The sequence below is a fragment of the Drosophila santomea genome, chromosome 3L (genome assembly GCF_016746245.2).
Source record: "Drosophila santomea strain STO CAGO 1482 chromosome 3L, Prin_Dsan_1.1, whole genome shotgun sequence".
NCBI lineage: Eukaryota > Metazoa > Arthropoda > Insecta > Diptera > Drosophilidae > Drosophila > Drosophila santomea.
Window position 1 is genome coordinate 23,517,030 of NC_053018.2, and position 9,640 is coordinate 23,526,669.

The 9,640-nt window shown below is 40.8% G+C and overlaps 2 long non-coding RNA genes across 2 annotated transcripts; one reads left to right on the top strand and one right to left on the bottom strand.

The window, feature by feature from the left end:
• The first annotated feature begins 7,896 nt into the window (after positions 1-7,896).
• Positions 7,897-8,736, top strand: LOC120448539. Its single transcript, XR_005616111.2, has 3 exons — positions 7,897-8,154; positions 8,218-8,526; positions 8,582-8,736. It is a non-coding gene; the product is annotated as an uncharacterized LOC120448539 (long non-coding RNA).
• Positions 8,737-8,800: 64 nt separating this feature from the next.
• On the bottom strand, positions 8,801-9,377 carry LOC120448694. Its single transcript, XR_005616126.1, has 3 exons — positions 9,292-9,377; positions 9,120-9,236; positions 8,801-9,060 (listed from the first exon to the last, which is right to left on the bottom strand). It is a non-coding gene; the product is annotated as an uncharacterized LOC120448694 (long non-coding RNA).
• Positions 9,378-9,640: the final 263 nt, after the last annotated feature.

Below are 9,640 nucleotides of genomic sequence, written 5' to 3' on the forward strand. Positions count from 1 at the left end.
ACGCTTGTCAATGTACAGTACAGATATCGTCAGCCTATATAGATACACAGGCTATAGGTTTAGAAAATATTCCCTTCCCCTTTACTCACACACGGTGTATTTATTCTTGTCTTGTAATACTTTCTACATAACTTACATACGTATCAACGAATCTACAATACCCGTTTACTAGGTATAACTAGACAATTTAAAATTTTCAAATATGTCAAAAGTCCAGTATGTTTATAAATTAAACTTCTTTAAATTAACTTCTCTATTTTTTAAACTACACGAAAAGATTGCAGCATTTAAATACGAGGGCTGCTATATATTTCTGGCCTAGACAATACTAAGGGTTGCCAGGTGCAATCTGACATTTCCATTGGAAAGTTTGACATTTTGTAGGATAACATCACTCAGAACGTTTTGTTATTTAATTGTGAATTGTTTTATTTACAGGGAATTAAAAAATTCATTTCGGCCAAAAAATGAAATGAAGTCGTGAACATTTTCGTGCGATCATTTTTCACAACCTTCGACGTGGATTATCACGACAAGAGTGTATCGATGAACTAAAATCTTTGTATGGCCGTAAAAAAGGTTTGTTCTCGTTGGATCCCGCACAATCTAACAATCGCTCAAAGAAAGGCTCGTGTGGATTGGTGTAAAGAAATGCTGAAAAAATACGATCGCGGTGCTTTAAATGACCTTTATAAGACCGTCACAGGTGACGAATCATTGATCTATCCGTATGAGCCCGAAACAAAAGAGCAATTGACCGTGTGGGTCTTTCAAGACGAGCCAAATCCAACGAAAGTTGTTCGTGGAAGAAGCACTTCGAAGCAAATGATCGCCTGTTTTTTTGGCAAAACTGGTCATGTTCACTGTTCCGCTTGAGCAAACACCATTTGTTTGCCTGAAGTCTTCGGAGAAATGGGAAAAACGACCATGAGAAGACGAATCATTGTGCACCATAACAATGCGAGCTCTTACACATCGGCTCAAACCAGCGCCTTTTTGACCGGCCAAAACGAGTGAAGGGCCTATGTTGCTATTGCTCCTACTTCTTAGTTTTCTTAAAATGTTATACTTTAAATAAGCTTAAATTGCTACAGGAAATACCCGATTATCAAATACCCGTTACGCAGCTAGTTAGAGAGCAAACGAGAAATTTAAACATTTCCTGAAATTTCGGTAGAAATTGGAAGAAAAATAATAAAATTAAATTTAAAAAAATTAAATTAAATTAAAATCAAAAGTGTGGGCGTGACAGTTTTGGGTGGATTGTGGGCGTTAGAGTGGGCGAAAAGCTATTCTGAAAATAGATAGAAATTTACAAGTCTAATAGAAAACAAGAGAGAACGCTATAGTCGAGTTCCCCGACTATCTGATACCCGTTACTCAGCTAGTGGAAGGGAGGAGAGTCTTTAACACTGACAGTTTTCGGCGGTTTTTGGGCGTTAGAGTGGGCGTGGCAGAAAGTTTTTTGGCAAATCGATAGAAATTTACAAGACTAATACAAAAATGAAAAAATATCAACACATTTTTCAAAAGTGTGGGAGTAGCAGCTTTGGGCGGTTTGTGGGCGTTAGAGTGGGCGTGGCAAAAAGTTTTTAGGCAAATCGATGAATTTTACAAGACCAATCCAAAAAAGAAAAAATTTCAAAACATTTTTCAAAAGTGTGGGCGTAGCAGCTTTGGGCGGTTTGTGGGCGTTAGAGTGGGCGTGGCAAAAAGTTTTTTGGCAAATCGATAGAAATTTACAAGACCAATACAAAAATGAAAAAATATCAAAACATTTTTCAAAAGTGTGGGCGTGGCAGTTTTGGGCGGTTTGTGGGCGTTAGAGTGGGCGTGGCAACATGAATCGACAAACTTGCGCTGCGTCTATGTCTCTGGAGTATGCTTAATCTCAACTTTCTAGCTTTTGTAGTTCCTGAGACGGACAGACGGACAGACGGACATGGTCATATCGACTCGGCTATTGGTCCTGATCAAGAATATATATACTTTATATGGTCGGAAACCCTTTCTTCTGCCTGTTACATACTTTTCAACGAATCTAGTATACCCTTTTACTCTACGAGTAACGGGTATAAATATCAAAACATTCGACGTTCATACGGAGAGACGGACATGGCCAGATCGACTCGGCTATTGATCCTGATCAAGAATATATATTCTTTATATGGTCGGAAACGCTTCCTTATGCCTGTTACATACTCTTCAACAAATCAAGTAGACCTATTTACTCTTCGAGTAACGGGTATAAAAAAGAAATAGGAAATTTATTGTACTTACTGGAGGACCTAAACGGGAGAGAGCTTGGCACCTTTCTACACCATGGATATTTAGGAATGCAGAAGCTTATCACCCGTACATCAGTGCCTAGCGAAATATCTATAGGCCGCGTGTAAGTCAATATCACTTGGAAATCGTGATTCCGGCTTCCGCCTCAGCAGGAGCCCCGATTTAGCTAGAGTCTGGTGATACTTAGTTTCAAGTTATTTTGGTGTATGGATCCTGTGGTATCACAGGATACCACATGGTTTTGGGTATCAGCCTTGTAATTGAAATTACCTTCAGACACAGGCCGCCATACCGGGAACCAGTCACGCACGCTTCCTAAGGCAGCCTAACCAAGTCATGCCTTTTAATTTATTCTATCTCCTTCGGATTAGAGTTAGAATAAGTATAAGTAACTTATGACATTAACGTGTAATCTACCTATGTCTTGTCTGAAATTGAATGTGTAGGATGACTAGGTTTATAGTGTATTTTTCCATGCATAATTTAAGATCACCTCGGATTAAGTCTTCAAGCCTTTAGACTAAGTAAGAATCTCAGTAAGTACGGCATTGCCGCTCGCTCTAAGCCTTATTGTTTATGTTGCCCCAAGAAGCTCTCGTCCGAATAAGAAATAAGTTCAAGATTTGTAGTTTGAAGTTCGAAATAAGAGCAGTGCAGTAATTATTCAGAGATAATAGGATGATATTGGGAGTTAGATTGTAGGGGAATAGATACATGTAGCTTGAATTTAAATCGGAATTTTAATGAAGAATATATAATGAAACAAAAAAAATAGGAAACACGTATCGAAATGTTAACAGAGATTTTCAAATTAAATCACAAAAATGATGTAGATCACTGTTGATTTATTTTAAGGTCCCCTGAGGAAGGAACGGTGTTCACAAATGGCGAAAGCAAGACGGAATTAAACATTTTTCTAGGAGGGCGTGTATAGACCGGAAGAAACCACCATCTAATGCTACAACTGCTTTCTGAGCTACCTTCATTTCCTAACTACAACTAAAACTTCCTTTTCCGCTCCTTATATTTGTTTGTTTTTATTTGTCTACGTATTGGTAATGGTACGACTGTGTGACGACTGCGATCCAAGACTCTCCAAACCGACCCCAGCTTTAAACCTAGTCGGCAAGTTAGTTAGACACAGAAGAGTAACGAGCGTAGATTTACAGTTGTGTTCGTTACATTACACAGCGTAATGTTCAACCCAGTCGGGAGGCTGTCTAGTTAACTCAAAAACATGGCGGCCGACGTCTCTTCGGTTTCGAAGCGCCCAAGAAAATAATTCCTGGAACTCTTACCAACTCGCACCACTGTGTAAGCCACTGGGATGCGCTTCCCTCCATGCAGTTTCTCAGTTACAGTGGCCGTGATCAATTTACTTCCCTGAATGTGGTGCTCCAACAAAATTATATCGCTATTTGCACACCACTTTGCTCCCTCTACGCATGCAGCGTCAGAGTTGAATTTCGGTACAATATCATTATGATTGGGCTGCTAACCACGTGCTGGCGTCACTTCCACATCCATACTAGTTTCGCCGAAATTCCGATTCTGCACGCCGTTGCTCCTCAGAAAACGCATGATGCGACATAGATCCCATTTTTGGTGCTTAGTGGTCAAGGTTTGGATGGTCGTTGTCTGCCGATTTGTCCATATTATCATAACTCATAACTTCTATCGACACTATTATAAGAACGGATGACGTAGTAATAAATTTTTCTTATTTCAATGGAATTGGCTGAGTGAGTGTAAAGTCATCTCAGTTCGCTTACATAAATAATTAATCCACTGCAGTGCACGCCCAAGCCTACGGAGTAAATAGAGGTTTGTGAGTAGTTAAAACTCCGCACAAATGCGAATAGTGATCGCATAAGGAGGGCCTGCCGTTGCCAGTTACGCAACTAGGCAAAGCGTAGTAACGGCAGTGCGAAGCCCGGAGAAAGAGAGTTTGGAGACTCTGGGATGGAGAAAGAGAGTTTGGAGACTCTTGAGGAAGAGAGTTTGGAGACTCGGGAAGTGGAGAGAGGGAGGATGGAGACTCCGGACTTGCTGAAAAGAGAGTTTGGAGAGTTAGCAGGCTCAAAGGCAAATAACGGGACAAATCGAACTATGGACCGGGCCAACGGTAAAATCATGGACTTTGGATCCGAAGACTGGAGACCAAAGGGATAAACCGTTAGAGGAGGCCTATATAAGCAGGCCGAGTGCTGGAAGCAGGAGGGACAGTCAAGGAAAGCAAGTGTACAAGTCAACAACGTTAGAACGAAGTCAGCAGAGGAGCTAAGACCGTGATAGTCACCAAGGAGCAAGATCGCTACGTCAAGACGTTCGGGACGAGAAGGTCTCCGAACTGAGACGCAGGTAGCTGAGGTCCAAACGACGAAGCACGAGTAGCCAGGAGGCAAACAACAGGAGATTCCAGACCGAGGAAGCGGCAGGGATTGTGGTGTAGACCCGGTGGACTGTGTAGGAGATCGCGTGCTTGAACCAGACGATAGCCTGGTGTGTCCGTGCAATCCAAGCAGGCGTGGTACCGGCGCAACCAGTCCGAACCAGACGTGGGGTTGACGCGTTGCTGTTCCACAGGCGTTTGCCTTGGGGATCACAGCCGTGAGCTTCCGTGAGTCTGCGTACGACAACAATTCTCAGCCCACGCGACGAGCGCCCAACAACGAAGGTCCGCGCCACCCAGGACGACGAAAGCGGTAAGACAGTGGAACCAGGCCGCCGAGCAGGACATCCAGGTCCGACCGCACCGGCAGAAGAGAAAAGGTAGGGTGGAACGTTCGTCTTTCACTGGGCGTCTTGCTACAGGGACTGCGGCGTATCCGGGCGATAGCGCGGTGCGTCGGAAGGAACTGAACAAGTGTCTGGCGGGACCGGCCGGGACAGAGCAAGGGACAAGAGGTTGTGGCCAGCGAGGCGTATGCCTTTGAGAGCCCACAAATTGTTCACCCTAGTCTGGGAACGGTGACGCTTCCCTAAGCCCTCGACCTTCCTTCTCGCGCGTCAGCGGCAATTCCAAGCGAAGGTCCGACGCTACGACGAGAGAGCAGAGGCGTCCGGACAATTGAAGTACATTGTAAACCGAGCTCAAATAAAGACCCGAGAACGAAACTGCGAGTGTTAATACTGGTAACTGGGTGATCATGTTATTCTATAAATTTGGTGGGACGAACGCACAAACTCTACTGAGCTAGCCGCACGTATTCCGTAGCGAGCAGACAAACAAAATCAGTTCGTTACAGGTTCATCAATCCAGCGGACTTGTACGAAAGGTCAAGTTGTAAAGGGTCAAAATATGTTGACCTATACTAGTGAGTTCGTGGAAATGGATCACTTGTCTGGAACCAGAAAAAAGCTAAACGAGGAGCTTCGAACCGTAGTATTGCTGTCAAACCTTCCAGGACAGGTTAGAACCACGAGAGCAGTCGTCTTCTTTCGATGCTCTCACCGTATTGTTAAAGGAAAAAAGCTAGAGTTAAGGAATTGAGTAGAAAGAATTGACAGAACAAAGTCAGGAAACTAATAGACATTGTACGTTTCAATTATGGTAAAAAGACTCATAAAATCACAGTATTCGAGTGATGCCAAATAAATGGCAAGAATATGTTTAAAAAAACGCGTCAAAGGAGCCTGCTAAAGGAGATCTATGTGGTGATTAGACATCACAACGACTCATGATTTGTAAAGAGGAGCTTTTGAAAAAAAATGCGGAAAACAAACAACACATCGGGATGGCCAATGATGCATTTCTTGATTTTGAAAGGACGTCAAGATATAAACAGCTTTGTGTACAGCTTTCAAAAATGTTCGGTTTGTACCTAACCCGACAAGAATCTTTATGTCAGTAAACAGCGCTTTGCAGAACAGATGCAAAGTAATTTGTGATATATGAAACACAAGATGGAGAATTCATCGTGAGAGCCATTATGGTTGGAAACCTGCACTTGTTTGATATCCGGCTTAGTAAGTGTTTGGCGATGACAACTGTAGATTCGGTCACTTAAATTTCTTTGTGATGAAAGGATTGTATTAAATGGAATTGTATTTATGTACCAACAAATATTAGCTGCTGTCCTGTCCAGGAAAGTTTTTGTATACTTTCTGAGTGGAACGAACGAAGTGCTGTCGAAGCTAATCGATTTTAAGAGGCTGGTTGAGCAAACAGGCTCAAACATCTACAGAGTGATGACGGAGAAGAATTTGTCAGTAAGCTGTTCGTCGAATGTCTTAAGTATCACGGGATTTCGCGGCCGCTAAAAATACCAAAACGGAGTTGCGGATGGGTCTAATCGGTGGAGCTGATGGAGATGTCTAGGTGCTTTGAGTCCACGTGGGAATAGCAAATGCGTTTTGGGGAGAAGCAGTAAACATATCGGTTTATTTGGGAAAAAGATCTTCTACCAGCGCAGTAGAGGTCATGATTCCCATGGCAGCATGAAAGGATAGGAACCATTGTGTTTGTCATCTAAAGGTGGTCAGATCTGATGCAGTTGCTTTGGACAAGGGTCCAAGGAAGGGTAGCCAGATTAACTCCAAAACAAGGAAAACATGGTTTGCATAGGCTGCAGCGGTTTCTAGCCAGCAGGACATACCTTATAGTTCGGAAAAAGTTTTTTAACAGAACAGTCTTTGGCAGTATTTCTAGTGCGGGTTTCGAACAGTTCAAGAGTGCTAAAGACAAGGATTGGGAAGTGACGTATTTACGAAGGTAAAGGAAGTTGATCGCCGAGAACCTTGGTCGACCCCAAGATGATCTATCTCCCAGCAGTTTGGCGTTACTTAACTAAAAACTTTTTTGCGTGATTGTAGACTAATAGTGTGCACTTTTGAACGTATGAAGGTCGAGATCACAGGAACTATAAAAGCTTGAAGGTTGAGATTACCAGAGTTGACCAATGTTGCCATGCCTACTGTAACGCTCACAAACCGGAACGCACAAAACTGCTGCGCACACACTTTTGAAAAATGTTTTTACATTTTTTCAATTTTATTTTAGTTTTCTAAACAATGTCAGTTATGAATTTGTTTTAATATTTGTAAGCGTGCATGCATTAAGGAAGGGTGTAGAAAATATGAAATCCTTATCTATCCTCTAGAAGCAATGCACGCTTGTCAATGTACAGTACAGATATCGTCAGCCTATATAGATATACAGGCTATAGGTTTAGAAAATATTCCCTTCCCCTTTACTCACACACGGTGTATTTATTCTTGTCTTGTAATACTTTCTACATAACATACTTACTAACATACTTACATACTTATCAACGAATCTACAATACCCGTTTACTAGGTATAACTAGACAATTTAAAATTTTCAAATATGTCAAAAGTCCAGTATGTTTATAAATTAAACTTCTTTAAATTATCTTCTCTATTTGTTAAACTACACGAGGTCAAGAAATAACAGATGATCAGAAAAGGTTTTTATTTAGGTATTTTTTATTATATTTTATAGGGTCAATTATTGTAATATAAGAATGTTATTGAATAGATTGCAGCATTTAAATACGAGGGCTGCTATATATTTCTGGCCTAGACAATACTAAGGGTTGCCAGGTGCAATCTGACATTTCCATTGAAAAGTTTGACATTTTGTAGGATAACATCACTCAGAACGTTTTGTTATTTAATTGTAAATTTTTTTATTTACAGGGAATTAAAAAATTCATTTCGGCCAAAATTGAAATGAACTCGTGAACATTTTCGTGCGATCATTTTTCACAACCTTCGACGTGGATTATCACGACAAGAGTGTATCGATGAACTAAAATCTTTGTATGGCCGTAAAAAAGGTTTGTTCTCGTTGGATCCCGCACAATCTAACAATCGCTCAAAGAAAGGCTCGTGTGGATTGGTGTAAAGAAATGCTGAAAAAATACGATCGCGGTGCTTTAAATGACCTTTATAAGATCGTCGCAGGTGACGAATCATTGATCTACCCGTATGAGCCCGAAACAAAAGAGCAATCGACCGTGTGGGTCTTCCAAGACGAGCCAAATCCAACGAAAGTTGTTCGTGGAAGAAGCACTTCGAAGCAAATTTTTGGCAACACTGGTCATGTGTGATAATGTTCCGCTTGAGCAAACACCATTTGTTTGCCTGAAGTCTTCGGAGAAATGGGAAAAACGACCATGAGAAGACGAATCATTGTGCATCATAACAATGCGAGCTCTTACACATCGGCTCAAACCAGCGCCTTTTTGACCGGCCAAAACGTCGAATTGATGGGTCATCCGCCGCACAACCCTGACTTAGCACTCAATGACTTTTTTTATTCCTACAGATTAAGAAAATAATGCGTGGTCAACAATTTTCCTCGCCAGAAGATGCTGTTGAAGCATTCAAAAACCATGTTGTGGAGGTGTCTCAATCGGAGTGGAAAAAGTGTTTCGAAAATTGGTTTGAGCGCATACAAAATCGTATAAATCTTGATGGAGAATGTTTTGAAAAACAATAAAACAATAAAACAATAAATATTCGTATTTTCATTATAAGGCCAGAATTATATGTAGCAGCCCTCTTAACCATAGATAAGCGCAATGATTTTAATACTACTTTGTTTATGGTAATTAATAGATATTGATAGAAAATCAATTTTTAAACAGCGTCAGCAGGACTTTGGAACTCTGATAATGCATGGATTGGGTTTTGAATCTTCTTTTGAGATCCCTTGCGAACTTTGGCTCGTACTTCTTCTGGTTTTTCCGGCCTGACCAAAGGTTTTTTTTCTGGTGCTTTCATTTTCCATACTACAATTGGGGACTATAAAAAAATGTAAATAGTTTAATGCCGTCGATTTTTTTATTAACGAAGAAACTTACAGACACAGTTTCTTGCCTTGTATATTTTGTTGATGCCACATATGAGTACTTTACCGGTAATACAACGGCGTTCATTAAATTTTTAGCCGCTTGAATTAACGATGTAGCACTATCCAGCTACAAAAAAAAATCTTAAAATGTCAGTTTTCATAAACTTTAATATGATACTGACCCCGGAAACAATAAGTTCACCGCTTATATTTTGAACATCTGCTTTTACTTTTGAAGTTATTTGAATTTGATGACAATATAGGGCAATGCGTTGCAAATAAGCCAACAGGTCCTTTTTTGTACTGCTTTCTGGGCATTGCTCTGCTATTTCCCTGGTTAGTTTATCCAGCTTAGTACCAGCTTCAGAAATTTTTTTAGCTGCGTTAATAACATCCATCGTAGTTTTTAAAAGACCTCATCCTCTGAAATAAAAAGTTCTCAATTAGATAAAATCAAATACAATTTTAGAAAGTCTTCCTTTAGTGAGTAGTTATACCCGTTACTCGTAGAGTAAAAGGGTATACTAGATT